Source organism: Gymnoscopelus microlampas, assembly GCF_963454915.1.
Source record: "Gymnoscopelus microlampas genome assembly, chromosome: 13".
Lineage (NCBI taxonomy): Eukaryota > Metazoa > Chordata > Actinopteri > Myctophiformes > Myctophidae > Gymnoscopelus > Gymnoscopelus microlampas.
The window spans coordinates 8,974,330-9,001,523 of NC_139950.1; the positions used below are offsets into that span (position 1 = coordinate 8,974,330).

Genomic DNA, 27,194 nt, shown 5'->3' on the forward strand with positions numbered 1-27,194 from the left:
AAACCCTTCTTGGTTTATTCTTGACCCCCCCCCCTTCTTTTTCTTGTATAGAAAGATGTTTTAACTTTGTAGAATTTTCAAGGTAATAATGATACAATCACAGTAAGTTGATGTCTGGCCACCAGTTAGTGCACTAAACAGAATACCATTTAGTAGTTTAGTTTTCAAATATTCCTTATCTTTATCTTGTTATAACGACCAAAGTCATTAGGTGGTGGTGTGCAATATCATGACTGTAGTTATGTAGACTGTCTTTTGACTTGTTTGTAATAAACATTTAAAGTCAAGATGCAGTTTGCAATGTTTTGGTTCACTGGGTTTCTGGCAATTTAATGTCATCACATGGAAGACATTTGGTGTCATTTTCTAAAGACAGCTAAGTGATCATTCACAAGACAAAAGGAATGTTGCAGTGCAGGTGTGAAGTGGGTGAGGGAGATATTTCTAAAGACCTTGTAATTCTACAGAACACAAGATGTTTGTCAAATAAATGAAGATGCTGTGATGTACAATGAAGACTATGAACAGAATTTAGCAATCCGTTATTCCTTCACCTCACCAGGTTGTATTGTTCTGAAGGAATTTGGAGCAATCTTGTAAAATAGTTCTGAATAGAATTGAGGATGACGGCTGGACGGTGTCGTGTAATCGGGTCCTGGGGGTCCTGGAAGTGTTTATAATACATGTATATATGTACTATGAAGACTAAAAAACGAAATGTACAAGCTCATTCTAATTGATTATATTTGAAGGGAGAGAGACACAGTGGAGCCGGGAGATAGCCACAATGTTCATTGGGTTGTCTGATGTTTCTGCTATTGATGTGTTGATCAGTCAACACTTTAAGTATCCTGGCTTTTGTCCTAGAGCAGGAGTTAATCTTTAGGCGTGAACCAAAACAAGTCACCGGGCCTCTCTCCAGTGTGCCAAGTCTTTTGTCACCTAGCAGGCTGATTGCTTGTTTCTGATTAGAATTATTGAGTGTGTTACGTTTGCTCCCTGTTAATTTTAACCCCAGTCGCCATACATCTGTATAAGAGATGTCCACTTGTGATCACCCAGAATGCAACTGGTGAACAGGCCCATACACACCCAGGATGAAATAAATCTAGATTGACTCAAAATATGTAGAGGGCATAGTATACACATCCAAGGTGCTGATGTATCATCTATGAAGGCAGTGAGTTCATAATCGTTTAGTTTTGACACATTTAATTCATCTTTATCTTGTGGCAATGACCATTCAAAGTAGTAATTTGGTGGTTTGTGATCAACAACATTTATAAAGGTAATGGGTCAAACACTGAGTGGTAAAAATGAGGATATCGCACCGGAGTCAGAGTGTGGTGGTAACATTGCATAAAACATTAATGGTTGTATTAATGGTAATGTTGAATACAACATTACCAACTTGCAAGAAACAAGTGCATATGAGTAACTATGTAATGTCTATGTTTCCTGGAGAAGAAAGTGGTAGACTCAGTCAAAAAATAGGCCTCAGAGCACCTTTTTATTTGTAAGACAATCAGAGGATTCATTATAAATGCTTGGCTCAAACATGACAGAAGCAGCAAACTTTCAGGTTACAAAGAGTTAAATACAGAACAACAAGGGGGTGTTTCTTTTAGTGCAATGTATGTGATGTTTTAATATTCCACCCAAGTAAGACTGTACAGCAATAACAACAGTTATGTAGAGAATCAGACCAGACTAAAAACTAAAAGTGAAGGTAGCTACTCAAGTGAAATAAATGAATGTCAAAATGACCGATTTTTGACAAAACTGACAGAACTCATTTAACTTTGAGCATGAAGCTCTCAGATGGCTCCCCGTCCTTGATTTTCCCTAAATAGTCTATGTATACACATGTGTAACTTTAACATTCCAAAATGTTCCTTTGGAAACAAAATATGACCATGTTAATCCACAAAAGCATGTTATTTGAGGTCAAATTACGCTTGTCAGTTGTTCACACACCCGGTGAGACAGTGACACATCTAATTGTAACCAATGACCACATTTGCATGGATATAGGTCATTTTCTAAAGACAGCTAAGTGATCATTCACAAGACAAAAGGAATGTTGCAGTGCAGGTGTGAAGTGGGTGAGGGAGATATAAGACCTTGTAAATCTACAGAACACAAGATATTTGTCAATAAATGAAGATGCTGTGATGTACAATGAAGACTATGAACAGAATTTAGCAATCAGTTATTCCTTCACCTCACCAGGTTGCATTGTTCTGAAGGAATTTGGAGCAATCTTGTAAAATAGGAAATAGAGTGGCCTATCTATCTTAATGGCTCTGCTTGACTAGCAAGATTGATATGAGAGAAACTCATCCACACAAGGACATGACTAGAGTTGTTTATTGTAAATGAAAGCATCCTTTATAATGTAACGAGTGTCAAACAGTTCACAATCATTTGTCATTGGTTTGTGCATGTATGGCATTTTAGGTTGCTTAACCGAGTAAAATGAATTCAACATTGACCAAATTAAGATTTCTCTCCAGTGTGAATTCTCTGGTGTGTTTTAAGGTTGGACATCACAGAGAAGTGTTGTCCACACTGATCACACCCATAAGGTTTCTCTCCAGTGTGAATTCTCTGGTGTGTTTTAAGGCTGAACATCACAGAGAAGTGTTTTCCACACTGATCACAACCATAAGGTTTCTCTCCAGTGTGAATTCTCTTGTGTTTTTTAAGGTGGGCCATTTGAGAGAAGCGTTGTCCACACTGCTCACAGCTATAGGGTTTCTCTCCAGTGTGAATTCTCTGGTGTGTTTTAAGGTCGGACATTTGAGAGAAGTGTCGTCCACACTGATCACAACCATAAGGTTTCTCTCCAGTGTGAATTCTCTTGTGTGTTTTAAGGTGGGACATTAGAGAGAAGTGTTGTCCACACTGATCACAACCATAAGGTTTCTCTCCAGTGTGAATTCTCTGGTGTGTTTTAAGGCTGAACATCACAGAGAAGTGTTTTCCACACTGATCACAACCATAAGGTTTCTCTCCAGTGTGAATTCTCTTGTGTGTTTTAAGGTGGGACATTAGAGAGAAGTGTTGTCCACACTGATCACAACCATAAGGTTTCTCCCCAGTGTGAATTCTCTGGTGTGTTTTAAGGTGGGCCATTTGAGAGAAGCGTTGTCCACACTGTTCACAGCTATAGGGTTTCTCTCCAGTGTGAATTCTCTGGTGTGTTTTAAGGTGGGACATTAGAGAGAAGTGTTTTCCACACTGACCACAACCATAAGGTTTCTCTCCAGTGTGAATTCTCTGGTGTGTTTTAAGGTTGGACATCACAGAGAAGTGTTGTCCACACTGATCACACCCATAAGGTTTCTCTCCAGTGTGAATTCCCTGGTGTTTTTTAAGGTCGGACATTTGAGAGAAGTGTCGTCCACACTGATCACAACCATAAGGTTTCTCTCCAGTGTGAATTATCTTGTGTGTTTTAAGGCTGGACATCACAGAGAAGTGTTGTCCACACTGATCACACCCATAAGCTTTCTCTCCAGTATGAATTCTCTGGTGTTTTTTAAGGCTGGACATCACAGAGAAGTGTTTTCCACACTGATCACACCCATAAGGTTTCTCTCCAGTGTGAATTCTCTGGTGTGTTTTAAGGTTGGACATCACAGAGAAGTGTTGTCCACACTGATCACACCCATAAGGTTTCTCTCCAGTGTGAATTCTCTGGTGTGTTTTAAGGTCAGACATTTTAGAGAAGTGTTGTCCACACTGATCACAACCATAATGTTTCTCTCCAGTGTGAATTCTCTGGTGTGTTTTAAGGTTGGTCATTTGAGAGAAGTGTTGTCCACACTGTTCACAGCTATAGGGTTTATCTCCAGTGTGAATCCTCTGGTGTGTTATAAGGTGGGCCATTTGAGAGAAGCGTTGTCCACACTGTTCACAGCTATAGGGTTTCTCTCCGGTGTGAATTCTCTGGTGTGTTTTAAGAATGGACATCAGCGAGAAGTGTTTTCCACACTGATCACACCCATAAGGTAGCTCTCCAGTGTGAATTCTCTGGTGTGTTTTAAGGCTGTCCAGTAGAGAGAACTGTTGTCCACACTGATAACATCCATAGGGCTTCTCTCTAGTGTGAATTATCTGATGTATTTTAAGTTTGGACATGCAACTGAAGTGTTGTCCACACTGATCACAGCACTTTAAGTATCCTGGCTTTTGTCCTAGAGCAGGAGTTCATCTTTAGGCGTGAACCAAAACAAGTCACCGGGCCTCTCTCCAGTGTGCCAAGTATTTTGTCACCTAGCAGGCTGATTACAATATGCTATTGTCTTTATGCAAGGCTGATGGCTAAGGTGAATGCATCTGTTATCTCTCTCTCTCTCTCTCTGGTAAAGTAATGCAGATCTAAATTGAATTCATGTATTATTCTTATTTCACAGTACAAGCTTATTTTGTAATAAGTACACAAGAATGAACGTTGGTGAAAAGTGGTTGGGGAAGAAACCAGTTAGTTTCATGTAACTTTTCTTCTTGAATCTAAGGAAAATGTCATGTTCTTTTAAATCCATTTAAAAATATGTAATCCCAGACAAAAAAAATCTGCTTTCATTGAAAACACATTGTTACAATTGACCCCGGTCACTGTGTTACAATTGCCCCCAAAGGGGCAACCATGATTAAATCCCACATTGTAGCTAAAAACACCTATACTAGCATAGGCTGCTGGCGTTTGTTATTTGTGACCAAAACATATAGATTTTTAAAGAAGTTTAAATTAGTGGTCATCTTAACTTTATACAGCAGAAGGAAAATACTACATTTAAAAATGTACGTTTACACCTCAAAATCAGTTTTTGTTGAAAAGAGAGAGAAGAGAAGCTCCAGAAAGTTGGAGTATTTGTGGATTATGATGTAGAGGCTAGAGCTCATATCTATCTCCCATTGGCTGCACCTTCACTTTGGTCCTAATCCTAATTGTAATGGTAAAAACTCCTCTCCTCTGATCATCTGTCCTGTCCATAACACAGATTACACTATCATCAACTTTACATACGTAGAAAGGTTCATTTTAATTCAAGACAATGTGTATAGAGAAGGGTTGAATATGGAAGGGTTGATTTGCATGCTCAATTTTTATTGTTTCATCTAAAATATCTATTTTGTTGAAACACAAGAATGTAAATTTACATGTCTGAAGTACAGCCAAAGACTAATCCTACTACTTTAATTAAAATGCCCACACTGTGGTGTACGTCCCGGGTTGGCCAGCACACGAGCACTACACTTGCCTCCAAACATGCCACAGACTATCGATCAGTGCTTTGGCTAATGCGTAGGCTTCTTTGCCCACCTTCAATGTACTTACATATTGTACAGTTAATATAAAAATACATTATTTTTATTCAGGCACATTTTATCCACCTTTTTTTTTTTGTCCGATAGGCCCACCCCACTGTGCATGTGTGACATAGGCACAGTGTGTGACATAGGCGCAGTGTCCCATAAAAGGGACAAGGACTGACAGATAGAGATCTCCATATATGGCCATATCAGTTGGATAACCGGTGCACCGTAGCTGTGAGGGCCGCTTGATCTCTAGATGTGAGGGCCCGAAACTCTAGTTATAGTAAATACTGTAGTTCTTCATTGTAGCAAGTACTTAGCTTAAAATGTATCCCCTGTCTGTGAGACATTTGAAATCTTGTCTACATTTGTATTTGTATTTTCTTTTTATTGTATGAACTATACGGTTAATATAGGCTAAAATGTCATAGGTCATAGGCTAAAATGCAAAGCGGCCTGTTATAGCGCTAAGACTAAGACTAAGACTAAAGGACTAAAACTTTGATATTTAGTCAACTGACACTAGACTGAGACTAAACAATTCCAGAAGACTAAAATAGGACTAAAACTAAATGGTGTGTTATTCAAAAGACTAAGACTACATCAGAATTTGCTGTCAAATTGCTGTAGAGTGTCTTCCTTGACCTCTACACCAAATCTATTCACTGAAAGTAGCAAAATATGTTTGCCTATTGTGACAGAACAGGGACGCTATAGGGTTCATGTGATCAAAGCTTGGCAAGACTGTATGCATCAGAATAAAAGATGACACAAGTGATGTGATTATGTATGTGGTCGGCAGCAGACTGCCGCCCACATAATCACCACCTGTTCTCTGTACAAACCTCCTTCAGAGGCTGGCCTCTTCCAAGTGGGACCAGAGACGAGATCGTGGCTTTGTGACACTGAGCTGGACATATGACGACGATACACGAAAGAAGATGAGGCACAGGGAGAAAGGGAGTTCGAGAAATTCTGGTAACAAGCATTATCTGAGGAGCTGGGGCACCTATCTCATCTCCACATTCAGAGGGTCCTTCATATCATTTAACCGTGTGATTATTCTGTCACCCTGTTCACTGTGGAACGTTTCTCTCCAGTATGGATACGCTGGTGTCTCTTCAGATTACTTAAGTTATTAAAACTCTTGTCACACTGTTGACAGTGGAAAGGTTTCTCTCCATTGTGGAGACGCAGGTGTTTCCTCAGATTACATAACTGACTGAAACTCTTGTCACAATGTTTACACAAGAAAGGTCTTTCTCCGGTGTGGACACGCAGGTGTATCCTCAGAGTATCTGACTGATTGAAACTCTTGCCACACTGTTTACAGTGGAAGGGTTTTTCTCCAGTGTGGATACGCTGGTGCCTCTTCAGGTGACCTAACTGACTGAAGCTCTTTCCGCACTTTTTACAGTGGAATTTTTCTCCAGTGTGGATACGATGGTGCCTCTTCAGGTCACCTAACTGACTAAAACTCTTTCCACACTGTTTACAGAGGAAAGGTTTTTCTCCAGTGTGGACACGCAGGTGTGACTTCAGAGTACCTAACCGACCAAAACTCTTGCCGCACTGTTTACAGTGGAATGTTTTTTCTCCAGTGTGGACAGTCTGGTGCAACTTCAGGTGAGATAACGTGCTGAAACTCTTGTCACACTGTTTACAGATTTGGAGTTTCTTTCCTGTGTGAGTCAACTGATGAGTCGAGTTAAAGTCTCTGTAAACTGTTGATGACTGTGAGATGCTGGTTCATCTGTCTCTCCTTGTTTAAGGCTGGGTACAGAGCTGCCGGTGGGGATTTTCTGACTGGCCGCTGAGGTCATCTGTCCGTTGCTCAGCATTTGGCAGCAGAGGTCATTGTGGCTCCTCTTCATGTGTTTATGGAGGTAGAACTCAGACGTTAAGGCACATGGACACTCAGAACAGGGGCCCTGAATATGGGGAGGATGGGACCTCATTCCTTCCAGGTGCGGTAGTATAGGTTTGTTGCTGCAAGATTTGTCCTATACGCACGCGCTCTCTCTCTCTCTCTCTTTCTCTCTCTCTCTCTCTCTCTGGACGTGTGTCACGGCCTCTCAGAAAATTAACTCGATCCTTCACAGTATTTGAATAAAGTGGAAGTCTGAAGTAATTTCCACATCTTATATAGGCTGCCCAGAGATCAGGGCTGACATCACACACAAATACAGACCATTGCCATGCATACCTAAAAACATCGATTTGTGCAGGGGCTGCTGCAGTCTTTGCATGTGTTCTGTACGTGGCATGGGCGGGGGGGTCACAGCAGTGTCGTTTTGGTTTAGCCAAGCTTCTTTGTTCATTCTCTGCTGGTAGCACAGGGAAGCCAGGCTGATGATTCAACACTGGATTGCACAAAGACAAAGGAAATATGGTTGGATCAAACATGCAACAAACAAAGGAGGCAAAGCAGCAATGAAGAGCAGAAATAATCTACAGCAAAGCTACAGGTCGAATTAAAATGAAACACGAGTTTAAGTTTAAAAGGTATACAATTGAGACAAGTAGTGAGACTGCTTAATTTAATCTTGAAAAGTAAAGTAATAAAACATTTGTACGACAGAGCAGGGAAATTAAAACTAGAAAGGAGGTAGAGAAAGTAACATACCATTTTCTTTGGGTCCTTCCTGTTCAGCAGAACTGTCCCTGGTTGGGTTGAGAGAGTTCATCTTCAACTGAATTCTGGAGTCCACAGTCAGATCTGATCAGAATTGATTGATATCCTGGAGGAGTTGTGGATACACTACAACTACAAGCTCTTGTTATACTAGAGAGCCTGGGGGTGGAGCCAGTAACTGCTTTGAATGATTGGACAAAGAGAACAATACAACCAAGTCTCCACCAATCACAACCTAACATACTTCTACACCCCCCTACATGTCTCACCCCCCTTAATGGCTCTGCTTGAATGAATTGCAAATGTAAATGAAAGCAGGACATGAGGAATCGTTAGCAGTGATGACCGTTACAGAAAAAGGTGAAATTAGATGTATATTTTTAGTTTTCATATAAGAGATAGTTTGAGTGAAAGTTCTATTTATGTAATTGTAACTTAATTTGTCACATTACATTCACAAATGTGAACCTTGACAATGAAACATCTAATTTGGTCAACTGTTGCACCTTGACACACCCTGACCTCTCACCATGACACAAGGGTCAATAAGCAGAACATTGCACATCCCATCTTAAGACCAGACTCAGATAAGATACCTATTTCATATTCACTCATATATTCATTAATGAGTGAATACAACATTGTTGAAGTCTGAAGATACTGATTGTCTGTGTACTGTGGATGCAGTTCATAATATATGCATGTATACATACAGGGTCTCATATTCATATATTTTATATCAATCTTATAGGAATTAATACATATTTGAATTACTTTAAGATTACAAATCCATTCATCCACAAATGGATGCTCTTGGTTCTCTTGTAACAGAAAGTCAACAGTTTCTAGAAGGTTGCATGGATGGAGCATGTCTGGGGGAGGAGGGAGGGGTGGAGCACATGTTGGGACATGTAGAAAAATATTTATGGAATAAATAATGTAATTATATATATATATATAAATAATGTAATTATATATATATATATATATATATATATATATATATATATATATATATATATATATATATATATATATATATATATATATATATATATATATATATATATGGTGTTGAAGCCAGTTGGTACACATTGCTTTATGCCTTCTGACTTCTTGTATATTCCTTGCTGCTTTAGATACCATACCTGTCATCATGAAATGTTTAACTTCAATACACCTAGTTGTTATATTGCATTGTTGTGTTATCACTGTCCTGGCTGAACATCAATATTTCACTTATTGTACTAAGTAAGTGACAAATAAACCCTTCTTGGTTTATTCTTGACCCCCCCCCCCTTCTTTTTCTTGTATAGAAAGATGTTTTAACTTTGTAGAATTTTCAAGGTAATAATGATACAATCACAGTAAGTTGATGTCTGGCCACCAGTTAGTGCACTAAACAGAATACCATTTAGTAGTTTAGTTTTCAAATATTCCTTATCTTTATCTTGTTATAACGACCAAAGTCATTAGGTGGTGGTGTGCAATATCATGACTGTAGTTATGTAGACTGTCTTTTGACTTGTTTGTAATAAACATTTAAAGTCAAGATGCAGTTTGCAATGTTTTGGTTCACTGGGTTTCTGGCAATTTAATGTCATCACATGGAAGACATTTGGTGTCATTTTCTAAAGACAGCTAAGTGATCATTCACAAGACAAAAGGAATGTTGCAGTGCAGGTGTGAAGTGGGTGAGGGAGATATTTCTAAAGACCTTGTAATTCTACAGAACACAAGATGTTTGTCAAATAAATGAAGATGCTGTGATGTACAATGAAGACTATGAACAGAATTTAGCAATCCGTTATTCCTTCACCTCACCAGGTTGTATTGTTCTGAAGGAATTTGGAGCAATCTTGTAAAATAGTTCTGAATAGAATTGAGGATGACGGCTGGACGGTGTCGTGTAATCGGGTCCTGGGGGTCCTGGAAGTGTTTATAATACATGTATATATGTACTATGAAGACTAAAAAACGAAATGTACAAGCTCATTCTAATTGATTATATTTGAAGGGAGAGAGACACAGTGGAGCCGGGAGATAGCCACAATGTTCATTGGGTTGTCTGATGTTTCTGCTATTGATGTGTTGATCAGTCAACACTTTAAGTATCCTGGCTTTTGTCCTAGAGCAGGAGTTAATCTTTAGGCGTGAACCAAAACAAGTCACCGGGCCTCTCTCCAGTGTGCCAAGTCTTTTGTCACCTAGCAGGCTGATTGCTTGTTTCTGATTAGAATTATTGAGTGTGTTACGTTTGCTCCCTGTTAATTTTAACCCCAGTCGCCATACATCTGTATAAGAGATGTCCACTTGTGATCACCCAGAATGCAACTGGTGAACAGGCCCATACACACCCAGGATGAAATAAATCTAGATTGACTCAAAATATGTAGAGGGCATAGTATACACATCCAAGGTGCTGATGTATCATCTATGAAGGCAGTGAGTTCATAATCGTTTAGTTTTGACACATTTAATTCATCTTTATCTTGTGGCAATGACCATTCAAAGTAGTAATTTGGTGGTTTGTGATCAACAACATTTATAAAGGTAATGGGTCAAACACTGAGTGGTAAAAATGAGGATATCGCACCGGAGTCAGAGTGTGGTGGTAACATTGCATAAAACATTAATGGTTGTATTAATGGTAATGTTGAATACAACATTACCAACTTGCAAGAAACAAGTGCATATGAGTAACTATGTAATGTCTATGTTTCCTGGAGAAGAAAGTGGTAGACTCAGTCAAAAAATAGGCCTCAGAGCACCTTTTTATTTGTAAGACAATCAGAGGATTCATTATAAATGCTTGGCTCAAACATGACAGAAGCAGCAAACTTTCAGGTTACAAAGAGTTAAATACAGAACAACAAGGGGGTGTTTCTTTTAGTGCAATGTATGTGATGTTTTAATATTCCACCCAAGTAAGACTGTACAGCAATAACAACAGTTATGTAGAGAATCAGACCAGACTAAAAACTAAAAGTGAAGGTAGCTACTCAAGTGAAATAAATGAATGTCAAAATGACCGATTTTTGACAAAACTGACAGAACTCATTTAACTTTGAGCATGAAGCTCTCAGATGGCTCCCCGTCCTTGATTTTCCCTAAATAGTCTATGTATACACATGTGTAACTTTAACATTCCAAAATGTTCCTTTGGAAACAAAATATGACCATGTTAATCCACAAAAGCATGTTATTTGAGGTCAAATTACGCTTGTCAGTTGTTCACACACCCGGTGAGACAGTGACACATCTAATTGTAACCAATGACCACATTTGCATGGATATAGGTCATTTTCTAAAGACAGCTAAGTGATCATTCACAAGACAAAAGGAATGTTGCAGTGCAGGTGTGAAGTGGGTGAGGGAGATATAAGACCTTGTAAATCTACAGAACACAAGATATTTGTCAATAAATGAAGATGCTGTGATGTACAATGAAGACTATGAACAGAATTTAGCAATCAGTTATTCCTTCACCTCACCAGGTTGCATTGTTCTGAAGGAATTTGGAGCAATCTTGTAAAATAGGAAATAGAGTGGCCTATCTATCTTAATGGCTCTGCTTGACTAGCAAGATTGATATGAGAGAAACTCATCCACACAAGGACATGACTAGAGTTGTTTATTGTAAATGAAAGCATCCTTTATAATGTAACGAGTGTCAAACAGTTCACAATCATTTGTCATTGGTTTGTGCATGTATGGCATTTTAGGTTGCTTAACCGAGTAAAATGAATTCAACATTGACCAAATTAAGATTTCTCTCCAGTGTGAATTCTCTGGTGTGTTTTAAGGTTGGACATCACAGAGAAGTGTTGTCCACACTGATCACACCCATAAGGTTTCTCTCCAGTGTGAATTCTCTGGTGTGTTTTAAGGCTGAACATCACAGAGAAGTGTTTTCCACACTGATCACAACCATAAGGTTTCTCTCCAGTGTGAATTCTCTTGTGTTTTTTAAGGTGGGCCATTTGAGAGAAGCGTTGTCCACACTGCTCACAGCTATAGGGTTTCTCTCCAGTGTGAATTCTCTGGTGTGTTTTAAGGTCGGACATTTGAGAGAAGTGTCGTCCACACTGATCACAACCATAAGGTTTCTCTCCAGTGTGAATTCTCTTGTGTGTTTTAAGGTGGGACATTAGAGAGAAGTGTTGTCCACACTGATCACAACCATAAGGTTTCTCTCCAGTGTGAATTCTCTGGTGTGTTTTAAGGCTGAACATCACAGAGAAGTGTTTTCCACACTGATCACAACCATAAGGTTTCTCTCCAGTGTGAATTCTCTTGTGTGTTTTAAGGTGGGACATTAGAGAGAAGTGTTGTCCACACTGATCACAACCATAAGGTTTCTCCCCAGTGTGAATTCTCTGGTGTGTTTTAAGGTGGGCCATTTGAGAGAAGCGTTGTCCACACTGTTCACAGCTATAGGGTTTCTCTCCAGTGTGAATTCTCTGGTGTGTTTTAAGGTGGGACATTAGAGAGAAGTGTTTTCCACACTGACCACAACCATAAGGTTTCTCTCCAGTGTGAATTCTCTGGTGTGTTTTAAGGTTGGACATCACAGAGAAGTGTTGTCCACACTGATCACACCCATAAGGTTTCTCTCCAGTGTGAATTCCCTGGTGTTTTTTAAGGTCGGACATTTGAGAGAAGTGTCGTCCACACTGATCACAACCATAAGGTTTCTCTCCAGTGTGAATTATCTTGTGTGTTTTAAGGCTGGACATCACAGAGAAGTGTTGTCCACACTGATCACACCCATAAGCTTTCTCTCCAGTATGAATTCTCTGGTGTTTTTTAAGGCTGGACATCACAGAGAAGTGTTTTCCACACTGATCACACCCATAAGGTTTCTCTCCAGTGTGAATTCTCTGGTGTGTTTTAAGGTTGGACATCACAGAGAAGTGTTGTCCACACTGATCACACCCATAAGGTTTCTCTCCAGTGTGAATTCTCTGGTGTGTTTTAAGGTCAGACATTTTAGAGAAGTGTTGTCCACACTGATCACAACCATAATGTTTCTCTCCAGTGTGAATTCTCTGGTGTGTTTTAAGGTTGGTCATTTGAGAGAAGTGTTGTCCACACTGTTCACAGCTATAGGGTTTATCTCCAGTGTGAATCCTCTGGTGTGTTATAAGGTGGGCCATTTGAGAGAAGCGTTGTCCACACTGTTCACAGCTATAGGGTTTCTCTCCGGTGTGAATTCTCTGGTGTGTTTTAAGAATGGACATCAGCGAGAAGTGTTTTCCACACTGATCACACCCATAAGGTAGCTCTCCAGTGTGAATTCTCTGGTGTGTTTTAAGGCTGTCCAGTAGAGAGAACTGTTGTCCACACTGATAACATCCATAGGGCTTCTCTCTAGTGTGAATTATCTGATGTATTTTAAGTTTGGACATGCAACTGAAGTGTTGTCCACACTGATCACAGCACTTTAAGTATCCTGGCTTTTGTCCTAGAGCAGGAGTTCATCTTTAGGCGTGAACCAAAACAAGTCACCGGGCCTCTCTCCAGTGTGCCAAGTATTTTGTCACCTAGCAGGCTGATTACAATATGCTATTGTCTTTATGCAAGGCTGATGGCTAAGGTGAATGCATCTGTTATCTCTCTCTCTCTCTCTCTGGTAAAGTAATGCAGATCTAAATTGAATTCATGTATTATTCTTATTTCACAGTACAAGCTTATTTTGTAATAAGTACACAAGAATGAACGTTGGTGAAAAGTGGTTGGGGAAGAAACCAGTTAGTTTCATGTAACTTTTCTTCTTGAATCTAAGGAAAATGTCATGTTCTTTTAAATCCATTTAAAAATATGTAATCCCAGACAAAAAAAATCTGCTTTCATTGAAAACACATTGTTACAATTGACCCCGGTCACTGTGTTACAATTGCCCCCAAAGGGGCAACCATGATTAAATCCCACATTGTAGCTAAAAACACCTATACTAGCATAGGCTGCTGGCGTTTGTTATTTGTGACCAAAACATATAGATTTTTAAAGAAGTTTAAATTAGTGGTCATCTTAACTTTATACAGCAGAAGGAAAATACTACATTTAAAAATGTACGTTTACACCTCAAAATCAGTTTTTGTTGAAAACTTCTGCTGAGATGAAATGATCGTTCTACCCTTCCATAGGCAGAGAGAGGACCCTACTGAACATGTGCAGAAGAAGACTACCCCTCTCAAACTCAAACTCATTTGTAACTCAAATCTTTGCTTCTGGGGGTCCCTGGAACAAAATGTTTTGAGATGGGGGTCTGTAGCCAAATACATATACATTTTGGGGTCCTTGACATGAAAAAGTTTGAAAACCACTGACATAACACAAGTAAAAAAAAAACACAGTTTTAGAGTTGTTTTAGGATTTAGAAGACATTTTGTAGAATCGGCCTCAGGTCTTATGGTGTGTGATAACCAGTGTTGGACAGCAACATTGTACATTTACTTTACTGAAAGTTCTTATGTCATCTGTTTGAAGTGTTCACAGAATAATTCATATGCTCTCACTTACGTTTCACCATTGGTTTCCAGCAGGTGAGATACAAGTAGTCTTACAAGTTGCTTTCTCTGATTGTTGGTGATGGAGCGCTTTTCTTCCAAACTCTGTAATATTTCTTTCCCCTTAGCAGTGCCTTGAAGAATAGGACGAATTGCCTATAAAACATAGAATGAATCACAATGAAAAACTGTTTACAGATTTGGAGTTTCTTTCCTGTGTGAGTCAACTGATGAGTCTTCACTTCTGGCCGAGTTAAAGTCTCTTCAGATTACTTAAGTTATTAAAACTCTTGTCACACTGTTGACAGTGGAAAGGTTTCTCTCCATTGTGGAGACGCAGGTGTTTCCTCAGATTACATAACTGACTGAAACTCTTGTCACAATGTTTACACAAGAAAGGTCTTTCTCCGGTGTGGACACGCAGGTGTATCCTCAGAGTATCTGACTGATTGAAACTCTTGCCACACTGTTTACAGTGGAAGGGTTTTTCTCCAGTGTGGATACGCTGGTGCCTCTTCAGGTGACCTAACTGACTGAAGCTCTTTCCGCACTTTTTACAGTGGAATTTTTCTCCAGTGTGGATACGATGGTGCCTCTTCAGGTCACCTAACTGACTAAAACTCTTTCCACACTGTTTACAGAGGAAAGGTTTTTCTCCAGTGTGGACACGCAGGTGTGACTTCAGAGTACCTAACCGACCAAAACTCTTGCCGCACTGTTTACAGTGGAATGTTTTTTCTCCAGTGTGGACAGTCTGGTGCAACTTCAGGTGAGATAACGTGCTGAAACTCTTGTCACACTGTTTACAGATTTGGAGTTTCTTTCCTGTGTGAGTCAACTGATGAGTCGAGTTAAAGTCTCTGTAAACTGTTGATGACTGTGAGATGCTGGTTCATCTGTCTCTCCTTGTTTAAGGCTGGGTACAGAGCTGCCGGTGGGGATTTTCTGACTGGCCGCTGAGGTCATCTGTCCGTTGCTCAGCATTTGGCAGCAGAGGTCATTGTGGCTCCTCTTCATGTGTTTATGGAGGTAGAACTCAGACGTTAAGGCACATGGACACTCAGAACAGGGGCCCTGAATATGGGGAGGATGGGACCTCATTCCTTCCAGGTGCGGTAGTATAGGTTTGTTGCTGCAAGATTTGTCCTATACGCACGCGCTCTCTCTCTCTTTCTCTCTCTCTCTCTCTGGACGTGTGTCACGGCCTCTCAGAAAATTAACTCGATCCTTCACAGTATTTGAATAAAGTGGAAGTCTGAAGTAATTTCCACATCTTATATAGGCTGCCCAGAGATCAGGGCTGACATCACACACAAATACAGACCATTGCCATGCATACCTAAAAACATCGATTTGTGCAGGGGCTGCTGCAGTCTTTGCATGTGTTCTGTACGTGGCATGGGCGGGGGGGTCACAGCAGTGTCGTTTTGGTTTAGCCAAGCTTCTTTGTTCATTCTCTGCTGGTAGCACAGGGAAGCCAGGCTGATGATTCAACACTGGATTGCACAAAGACAAAGGAAATATGGTTGGATCAAACATGCAACAAACAAAGGAGGCAAAGCAGCAATGAAGAGCAGAAATAATCTACAGCAAAGCTACAGGTCGAATTAAAATGAAACACGAGTTTAAGTTTAAAAGGTATACAATTGAGACAAGTAGTGAGACTGCTTAATTTAATCTTGAAAAGTAAAGTAATAAAACATTTGTACGACAGAGCAGGGAAATTAAAACTAGAAAGGAGGTAGAGAAAGTAACATACCATTTTCTTTGGGTCCTTCCTGTTCAGCAGAACTGTCCCTGGTTGGGTTGAGAGAGTTCATCTTCAACTGAATTCTGGAGTCCACAGTCAGATCTGATCAGAATTGATTGATATCCTGGAGGAGTTGTGGATACACTACAACTACAAGCTCTTGTTATACTAGAGAGCCTGGGGGTGGAGCCAGTAACTGCTTTGAATGATTGGACAAAGAGAACAATACAACCAAGTCTCCACCAATCACAACCTAACATACTTCTACACCCCCCTACATGTCTCACCCCCCTTAATGGCTCTGCTTGAATGAATTGCAAATGTAAATGAAAGCAGGACATGAGGAATCGTTAGCAGTGATGACCGTTACAGAAAAAGGTGAAATTAGATGTATATTTTTAGTTTTCATATAAGAGATAGTTTGAGTGAAAGTTCTATTTATGTAATTGTAACTTAATTTGTCACATTACATTCACAAATGTGAACCTTGACAATGAAACATCTAATTTGGTCAACTGTTGCACCTTGACACACCCTGACCTCTCACCATGACACAAGGGTCAATAAGCAGAACATTGCACATCCCATCTTAAGACCAGACTCAGATAAGATACCTATTTCATATTCACTCATATATTCATTAATGAGTGAATACAACATTGTTGAAGTCTGAAGATACTGATTGTCTGTGTACTGTGGATGCAGTTCATAATATATGCATGTATACATACAGGGTCTCATATTCATATATTTTATATCAATCTTATAGGAATTAATACATATTTGAATTACTTTAAGATTACAAATCCATTCATCCACAAATGGATGCTCTTGGTTCTCTTGTAACAGAAAGTCAACAGTTTCTAGAAGGTTGCATGGATGGAGCATGTCTGGGGGAGGAGGGAGGGGTGGAGCACATGTTGGGACATGTAGAAAAATATTTATGGAATAAATAATGTAATTATATATATATATATAAATAATGTAATTATATATATATATATATATATATATATATATATATATATATATATATATATATATATATATATGGTGTTGAAGCCAGTTGGTACACATTGCTTTATGCCTTCTGACTTCTTGTATATTCCTTGCTGCTTTAGATACCATACCTGTCATCATGAAATGTTTAACTTCAATACACCTAGTTGTTATATTGCATTGTTGTGTTATCACTGTCCTGGCTGAACATCAATATTTCACTTATTGTACTAAGTAAGTGACAAATAAACCCTTCTTGGTTTATTCTTGACCCCCCCCCCCTTCTTTTTCTTGTATAGAAAGATGTTTTAACTTTGTAGAATTTTCAAGGTAATAATGATACAATCACAGTAAGTTGATGTCTGGCCACCAGTTAGTGCACTAAACAGAATACCATTTAGTAGTTTAGTTTTCAAATATTCCTTATCTTTATCTTGTTATAACGACCAAAGTCATTAGGTGGTGGTGTGCAATATCATGACTGTAGTTATGTAGACTGTCTTTTGACTTGTTTGTAATAAACATTTAAAGTCAAGATGCAGTTTGCAATGTTTTGGTTCACTGGGTTTCTGGCAATTTAATGTCATCACATGGAAGACATTTGGTGTCATTTTCTAAAGACAGCTAAGTGATCATTCACAAGACAAAAGGAATGTTGCAGTGCAGGTGTGAAGTGGGTGAGGGAGATATTTCTAAAGACCTTGTAATTCTACAGAACACAAGATGTTTGTCAAATAAATGAAGATGCTGTGATGTACAATGAAGACTATGAACAGAATTTAGCAATCCGTTATTCCTTCACCTCACCAGGTTGTATTGTTCTGAAGGAATTTGGAGCAATCTTGTAAAATAGTTCTGAATAGAATTGAGGATGACGGCTGGACGGTGTCGTGTAATCGGGTCCTGGGGGTCCTGGAAGTGTTTATAATACATGTATATATGTACTATGAAGACTAAAAAACGAAATGTACAAGCTCATTCTAATTGATTATATTTGAAGGGAGAGAGACACAGTGGAGCCGGGAGATAGCCACAATGTTCATTGGGTTGTCTGATGTTTCTGCTATTGATGTGTTGATCAGTCAACACTTTAAGTATCCTGGCTTTTGTCCTAGAGCAGGAGTTAATCTTTAGGCGTGAACCAAAACAAGTCACCGGGCCTCTCTCCAGTGTGCCAAGTCTTTTGTCACCTAGCAGGCTGATTGCTTGTTTCTGATTAGAATTATTGAGTGTGTTACGTTTGCTCCCTGTTAATTTTAACCCCAGTCGCCATACATCTGTATAAGAGATGTCCACTTGTGATCACCCAGAATGCAACTGGTGAACAGGCCCATACACACCCAGGATGAAATAAATCTAGATTGACTCAAAATATGTAGAGGGCATAGTATACACATCCAAGGTGCTGATGTATCATCTATGAAGGCAGTGAGTTCATAATCGTTTAGTTTTGACACATTTAATTCATCTTTATCTTGTGGCAATGACCATTCAAAGTAGTAATTTGGTGGTTTGTGATCAACAACATTTATAAAGGTAATGGGTCAAACACTGAGTGGTAAAAATGAGGATATCGCACCGGAGTCAGAGTGTGGTGGTAACATTGCATAAAACATGAATGGTTGTATTAATGGTAATGTTGAATACAACATTACCAACTTGCAAGAAACAAGTGCATATGAGTAACTATGTAATGTCTATGTTTCCTGGAGAAGAAAGTGGTAGACTCAGTCAAAAAATAGGCCTCAGAGCACCTTTTTATTTGTAAGACAATCAGAGGATTCATTATAAATGCTTGGCTCAAACATGACAGAAGCAGCAAACTTTCAGGTTACAAAGAGTTAAATACAGAACAACAAGGGGGTGTTTCTTTTAGTGCAATGTATGTGATGTTTTAATATTCCACCCAAGTAAGACTGTACAGCAATAACAACAGTTATGTAGAGAATCAGACCAGACTAAAAACTAAAAGTGAAGGTAGCTACTCAAGTGAAATAAATGAATGTCAAAATGACCGATTTTTGACAAAACTGACAGAACTCATTTAACTTTGAGCATGAAGCTCTCAGATGGCTCCCCGTCCTTGATTTTCCCTAAATAGTCTATGTATACACATGTGTAACTTTAACATTCCAAAATGTTCCTTTGGAAACAAAATATGACCATGTTAATCCACAAAAGCATGTTATTTGAGGTCAAATTACGCTTGTCAGTTGTTCACACACCCGGTGAGACAGTGACACATCTAATTGTAACCAATGACCACATTTGCATGGATATAGGTCATTTTCTAAAGACAGCTAAGTGATCTTTCACAAGACAAAAGGAATGTTGCAGTGCAGGTGTGAAGTGGGTGAGGGAGATATAAGACCTTGTAAATCTACAGAACACAAGATATTTGTCAATAAATGAAGATGCTGTGATGTACAATGAAGACTGAACAGAATTTAGCAATCAGTTATTCCTTCACCTCACCAGGTTGCATTGTTCTGAAGGAATTTGGAGCAATCTTGTAAAATAGGAAATAGAGTGGCCTATCTATCTTAATGGCTCTGCTTGACTAGCAAGATTGATATGAGAGAAACTCATCCACACAAGGACATGACTAGAGTTGTTTATTGTAAATGAAAGCATCCTTTATAATGTAACGAGTGTCAAACAGTTCACAATCATTTGTCATTGGTTTGTGCATGTATGGCATTTTAGGTTGCTTAACTGAGTAAAATGAATTCAACATTGACCAAATTAAGATTTCTCTCCAGTGTGAATTCTCTGGTGTGTTTTAAGGTTGGACATCACAGAGAAGTGTTGTCCACACTGATCACACCCATAAGGTTTCTCTCCAGTGTAAATTCTCTGGTGTGTTTTAAGGCTGAACATCACAGAGAAGTGTTTTCCACACTGATCACAACCATAAGGTTTCTCTCCAGTGTGAATTCTCTTGTGTTTTTTAAGGTGGGCCATTTGAGAGAAGCGTTGTCCACACTGCTCACAGCTATAGGGTTTCTCTCCAGTGTGAATTCTCTGGTGTGTTTTAAGGTCGGACATTTGAGAGAAGTGTCGTCCACACTGATCACAACCATAAGGTTTCTCTCCAGTGTGAATTCTCTTGTGTGTTTTAAGGTGGGACATTAGAGAGAAGTGTTGTCCACACTGATCACAACCATAAGGTTTCTCTCCAGTGTGAATTCTCTGGTGTGTTTTAAGGCTGAACATCACAGAGAAGTGTTTTCCACACTGATCACAACCATAAGGTTTCTCTCCAGTGTGAATTCTCTTGTGTGTTTTAAGGTGGGACATTAGAGAGAAGTGTTGTCCACACTGATCACAACCATAAGGTTTCTCCCCAGTGTGAATTCTCTGGTGTGTTTTAAGGTGGGCCATTTGAGAGAAGCGTTGTCCACACTGTTCACAGCTATAGGGTTTCTCTCCAGTGTGAATTCTCTGGTGTGTTTTAAGGTGGGACATTAGAGAGAAGTGTTTTCCACACTGACCACAACCATAAGGTTTCTCTCCAGTGTGAATTCTCTGGTGTGTTTTAAGGTTGGACATCACAGAGAAGTGTTGTCCACACTGATCACACCCATAAGGTTTCTCTCCAGTGTGAATTCCCTGGTGTTTTTTAAGGTCGGACATTTGAGAGAAGTGTCGTCCACACTGATCACAACCATAAGGTTTCTCTCCAGTGTGAATTATCTTGTGTGTTTTAAGGCTGGACATCACAGAGAAGTGTTGTCCACACTGATCACACCCATAAGCTTTCTCTCCAGTATGAATTCTCTGGTGTTTTTTAAGGCTGGACATCACAGAGAAGTGTTTTCCACACTGATCACACCCATAAGGTTTCTCTCCAGTGTGAATTCTCTGGTGTGTTTTAAGGTTGGACATCACAGAGAAGTGTTGTCCACACTGATCACACCCATAAGGTTTCTCTCCAGTGTGAATTCTCTGGTGTGTTTTAAGGTCAGACATTTTAGAGAAGTGTTGTCCACACTGATCACAACCATAATGTTTCTCTCCAGTGTGAATTCTCTGGTGTGTTTTAAGGTTGGTCATTTGAGAGAAGTGTTGTCCACACTGTTCACAGCTATAGGGTTTATCTCCAGTGTGAATCCTCTGGTGTGTTATAAGGTGGGCCATTTGAGAGAAGCGTTGTCCACACTGTTCACAGCTATAGGGTTTCTCTCCGGTGTGAATTCTCTGGTGTGTTTTAAGAATGGACATCAGCGAGAAGTGTTTTCCACACTGATCACACCCATAAGGTAGCTCTCCAGTGTGAATTCTCTGGTGTGTTTTAAGGCTGTCCAGTAGAGAGAACTGTTGTCCACACTGATAACATCCATAGGGCTTCTCTCTAGTGTGAATTCTCTGATGTATTTTAAGTTTGGACATGCAACTGAAGTGTTGTCCACACTGATCACAGCACTTTAAGTATCCTGGCTTTTGTCCTAGAGCAGGAGTTCATCTTTAGGCGTGAACCAAAACAAGTCACCGGGCCTCTCTCCAGTGTGCCAAGTATTTTGTCACCTAGCAGGCTGATTACAATATGCTATTGTCTTTATGCAAGGCTGATGGCTAAGGTGAATGCATCTGTTATCTCTCTCTCTCTCTAAAAAAAAAAAAGCTCTGGTAAAGTAATGCAGATCTAAATTGAATTCATGTATTATTCTTATTTCACAGTACAAGCTTATTTTGTAATAAGTACACAAGAATGAACGTTGGTGAAAAGTGGTTGGGGAAGAAACCAGTTAGTTTCATGTAACTTTTCTTCTTGAATCTAAGGAAAATGTCATGTTCTTTTAAATCCATTTAAAAATATGTAATCCCAGACAAAAAAAATCTGCTTTCATTGAAAACACATTGTTACAATTGACCCCGGTCACTGTGTTACAATTGCCCCCAAAGGGGCAACCATGATTAAATCCCACATTGTAGCTAAAAACACCACACATATAGATTTTTAAAGAAGTTTAAATTAGCGGTCATCTTAACTTTATACAGCAGAAGGAAAATACTACATTTAAAAATGTACGTTTACACCTCAAAATCAGTTTTTGTTGAAAACTTCTGCTGAGATGAAATGATCGTTCTACCCTTCCATAGGCAGAGAGAGGACCCTACTGAACATGTGCAGAAGAAGACTACCCCTCTCAAACTCAAACTCATTTGTAACTCAAATCTTTGCTTCTGGGGGTCCCTGGAACAAAATGTTTTGAGATGGGGGTCTGTAGCCAAATACATATACATTTTGGGGTCCTTGACATGAAAAAGTTTGAAAACCACTGACATAACACAAGTAAAAAAAAAACACAGTTTTAGAGTTGTTTTAGGATTTAGAAGACATTTTGTAGAATCGGCCTCAGGTCTTATGGTGTGTGATAACCAGTGTTGGACAGCAACATTGTACATTTACTTTACTGAAAGTTCTTATGTCATCTGTTTGAAGTGTTCACAGAATAATTCATATGCTCTCACTTACGTTTCACCATTGGTTTCCAGCAGGTGAGATACAAGTAGTCTTACAAGTTGCTTTCTCTGATTGTTGGTGATGGAGCGCTTTTCTTCCAAACTCTGTAATATTTCTTTCCCCTTAGCAGTGCCTTGAAGAATAGGACGAATTGCCTATAAAACATAGAATGAATCACAATGAAAAACTGACAAAACTCTTTGAGGACTTTTTTTCCTCAAATGTTTAAGCTTGTAGGTTCAGGATTTGTATAGCCCCCTCATCCTGTTATTACACTGGCCAGGGGCGCAGTCCACAGAAAGAGAAAAGAAAGACAAGACAAAAGACATGACAAGATAAAGATTGTCTAGTTTTACCTTTTTTTGTGTATTGTTTTGTTAAGTGTGGGTGGATGTGCTAAGCTCTTGTACTGTGCTCTGGTGGGGGTGGGGTTGTAGATTGAGGACAGCACTGTTGATTGCTGTCCACATGACAAAGTTAAAAAATGAAAAATAAAGTCTTTAAATAAATGACAAGATAAAGAACTAGACTAAGACAACAATAATTCAAGTCACACTGTCAGTCAGTCACAACAGGAGGGAGTAGAAACTAAACACACAAACCCACGAATGCAAAAACAGCAAGTGAACCTAGGAGTATGTTTTAGTGCAAATATCTCATCAAATAATTTGACAATGGTGCAAATACATGTTAAATTAACAAATCATTGAATAAATTAAAATTCAGTATCATTAGGATTGCATTTTCACTTGGATTTCTTTAGTCAATACTTACAAATGATGGTTGCAGGTTCAGAGTTACAGTTAGGAGATTTCCTGATGTGGATTCCTCCACTGGTGTTACTGAAGTGTCTGCAGAACTTGGAAAACCCTCTGCAGAACTTGGTGTGTTAGAGGCAATGGCAGTCTGTAGAGAATCATAGTGAAGTTAAAGGATGATTCCAAAGACATGTGACATGTGACACATGTCAAGGTATGAAACAAATAAGTAGACAGAGCAGAGAAGAAACTAAAACAAGCTCACAACACAATGCGTTGTGAGCTTGTAGATCTGCTATTTTTGTAGATTTTGTTGATTAAAAGAAAAGTCTTTAAGTACAGAGCTAACTCACGTCCAGTGTACTATGTCCATTGGGGTTAGGTGGTTAATTACCTAGTCAAAATAGAGACTAAACTGGATATGGCCTTCTGCTTTTAATAACAAAATAATAATTAATAGTTACATCTCAACATTGTCTCAATTAAAATGAACTTACCTTTAAATGTGTCAATCAAGTTCTCAAGCTGCCATGCAGTCAAGGTCTCTGTGACAAACGTGTCCATGGTGACACCCTCACATTACTAGAATGAAATCAGATTAAGTACATTAGAATTTCACAAGACTGAGCGATGTCCTAACATGTATTGTAACCTTAGCTACCAATTTTTGGGGGCATTCTCAAATGTTAGAGCTGCAATGCATAACTTGTTTTAATTAATAAAATGTCATTTTAAACAGGCACAGTACAGTACAGTAGCTGTTAGTAGGGCTGTCACGATTATGAATGTCTGGAGACGATCATTAATTGTCATACAAATAATTGTGATTAATGAATATGTTGTCTATTTTTTTATCTCTCTTTCTTATATGCCACTATCATAGCATAAGCTTTAATAATACACAACATTTCATCCTCCATGACACAAACTAGTTATCCTAGCACATCCGAAACGAGACAAGGTAAAGAAAGCAACTCTCGTTAATACTTCTGGCAGTGTTGCCAAATCGGTTTATTTATAAGCGACTTTGGGCTTGTTTTTCTGTAAAGTAGCCTGCAAATATTGGGAGTCCTTTACATCAGTGGTTCTGAAACTTTTTCACGTCAAGGACCCCCAAATTGACAGTTATTAGCCCGCGGACCCCCATTTGAAAAGATAAGCCAGGGACCCCAATAAGAGAAGGTTTATATGGCTTTCTAGCAGTGATTCTCAACCATTTTAATGTCAAGGACCCCCAGTTTGACATGCATTAGGCTACGGACCCCCATTTAATGGCATTTATACCACGCGGCCTTTAATGTCCCCCCACTTTTCAGCTATCCACTTCTTTTTTATATATATAAAACATAAAAAAAATAAAAAATCGTCTTTTTTTTTTGCCTCCGCCCACCCCACCGTTCCCATTGTCAAGCGGCCCCAGCCAGACATGCTAATTGCCTCTAATAAACAAGTTGTGATCTCTGTGGCTGTGCTAAACATGTTCTGCAGGTTTTGGCTTTGCCGTCTGCCCTTATTGAAATGAAGGGTCGCTATGCTGTGTCCCTCGACTCCCTCGTCCTGCACTAAGATCGTCTCTCACTGCATGCACTGAATACCAGTGGTGGAAAAAGTACTCACATGTTTTACTTAAACAAAAGTATAAATTCTGCGATGTAAAAATACTCTGTTACAAGTAAAAGTAAGGTATTCAAAATGTACTTGAGTAAAAGTAGAAAAGTATTGGTATCAAAATGTATTTAAAGTAAAAGTACTCATTATGCAGAAGGTCCCATTTCACAAGTTTTCAAATGTGTAAAATGTATAAAAATTCTTTGAAAATAGCAGATCTACAAGCTCACAACGCGTCGAAAATCTGCTATTTTCAAATTGCCAAAGTATATAGACTGTATAAGTGGTTTTGTAATAATAATCAAAATCTATAGTAAATAAAGTTATCAAAGAATTGTAGTGGAGTAAAAGTACAATATTTGTCTATAGTGTAACAGTACTCTACATTTTTTGATTCTACATTACATTGATACTTTTACTTAAGTAAAATATTTGAGGATGGGACACACTGAAGGATGGGTAGAGTGTTGTTAATGTTGTTTTATGGTCATTTATGAATGAATTAAGCCCAAAAAAATCGCGCGAGCTTCGCGCGCATACATGCCCGCGACGCAGTGGGTGGGGAGGGCGGGGGGGAGTCATGACGTCGCCACTTGGCCACGCCCCCCCGCTATGACGTCATCCCTGTCCCCCCACTATTTAGCCCCTTCCGGCTAATTTATATTATAAAATCAATATTAATTTAACGGGTCCATTTGGTTCAATTTGTACAGAACCAAATGAGTTACAGAACCATAAGGGTCCATTTGGTTCCTATCCATCATTTAGCTGGGGACCCCCTGGAACCGCCTCAAGTACTCCTGGGGGTCCGCAGACCCCACTTTGAGAACCAATGCTTTACATGAACATCTTATAGAATCACTGCTCGAAAACAACATTAGACAATAAAGTTTGACTGAGCTGGCCTAGTTGCTTATTTTAGGCTTCTTTTTATAGACCTGGTTGCTTGTTTTTTCGCAATATCTGGCAACGCTGGCTGCTGGTTTGTTTACTACTTTAGGCGCGCAATGCCCAATATAAAGCAATATAAACCAGACCAGTGATAGAGCTCACTCTCACGAAAGAACAATCTCTCCATAAAGACATTTAAATCATTCACGATGTATTATTATTGCCCCCCTCCTCGCCATGGTGTTGTTACAGTAGCATCCTATGCTAAGCTAACCGGTGGTAACACTTTGTGATGGGAAACCTAACTTCGCACTACACCAAAAGCAACAGTGACTTGCCGGGCGGGTGTTACATCGAAGTTGGTTCCCAAGGAAAATCTTTTCGGTTACATACTAAAACAAAGCCATTAAAGTAATTTAACTCACGATATCCGTCGTCCCCCTTCTTATCCGACTCCAGATAAACTCTGCAAAATGGACAAAAGATAAAAAATATATATATTTTGTCAAGAACATCGCTGGTAGGGAATGAATAACGTTTCCAAATGAAGCAAATGTAACATTATGTTGTTGGTGATTTCAGTCACTCACTCCTAAAAAATACACTTGAATAGTTGTTAACTTTAATGATTAATGTGATGAATAAATAACCCTAACCTCAACTTACCTAAATGAATGAACTGCTTTAGACCAACACCGCAACTTCTCTGTGTGTGTGTGTGTGAGAGGGAGGAAGTGCGCGCGCGAGCTGCATGCTGGGAAGTCAGATCTGTATTGCCTCCCAAGTCAAAAGCTAGACTGAAGTGGAGCTTGTACATCTGATAATTTTGCACACGAACCCAAAACTATGTATAGACCTATTTCAGACCTATTTATAGCTACTAAAATAATAATTAATCGCATCACAACATAAATTCAAGGCTCTTTCACTTAATGATTTAGCATTGACAGAAATGTAAAACATTTGTCTGTCACTCTGTCAGTGTCAATAAAGATCTGACAAAAAAATGACAAAACAAATGTTTTATGATCTATCTCTACGTAAACGTTCAAATGTTTTAAAAAGGTGCTGACCCTATGGCCACGGATGTTACAATTATGTACGGTTCCTTAAAAGTACCCGTATCTTCCGTATTGTTTAATAAAAAGCATTTTAATCTGATTGGTGGTCATTTTATCAGAGAGTTGTAATGTTGCGTGAGTGCAGTACACCTTTCAACCCATAGGGTCACGTGAAAACATATGGAGAA

The 27,194-nt window shown here is 39.1% G+C and overlaps 1 long non-coding RNA gene across 1 annotated transcript; it reads right to left on the minus strand.

Annotated features, from left to right (window-relative positions):
- Positions 1-23,938: 23,938 nt before the first annotated feature.
- LOC311058344 lies at positions 23,939-26,640 on the minus strand. Its single transcript, XR_014602050.1, has 3 exons — positions 26,612-26,640; positions 26,371-26,411; positions 23,939-24,028 (listed from the first exon to the last, which is right to left on the minus strand). It is a non-coding gene; the product is annotated as an uncharacterized lncRNA (long non-coding RNA).
- Positions 26,641-27,194: the final 554 nt, after the last annotated feature.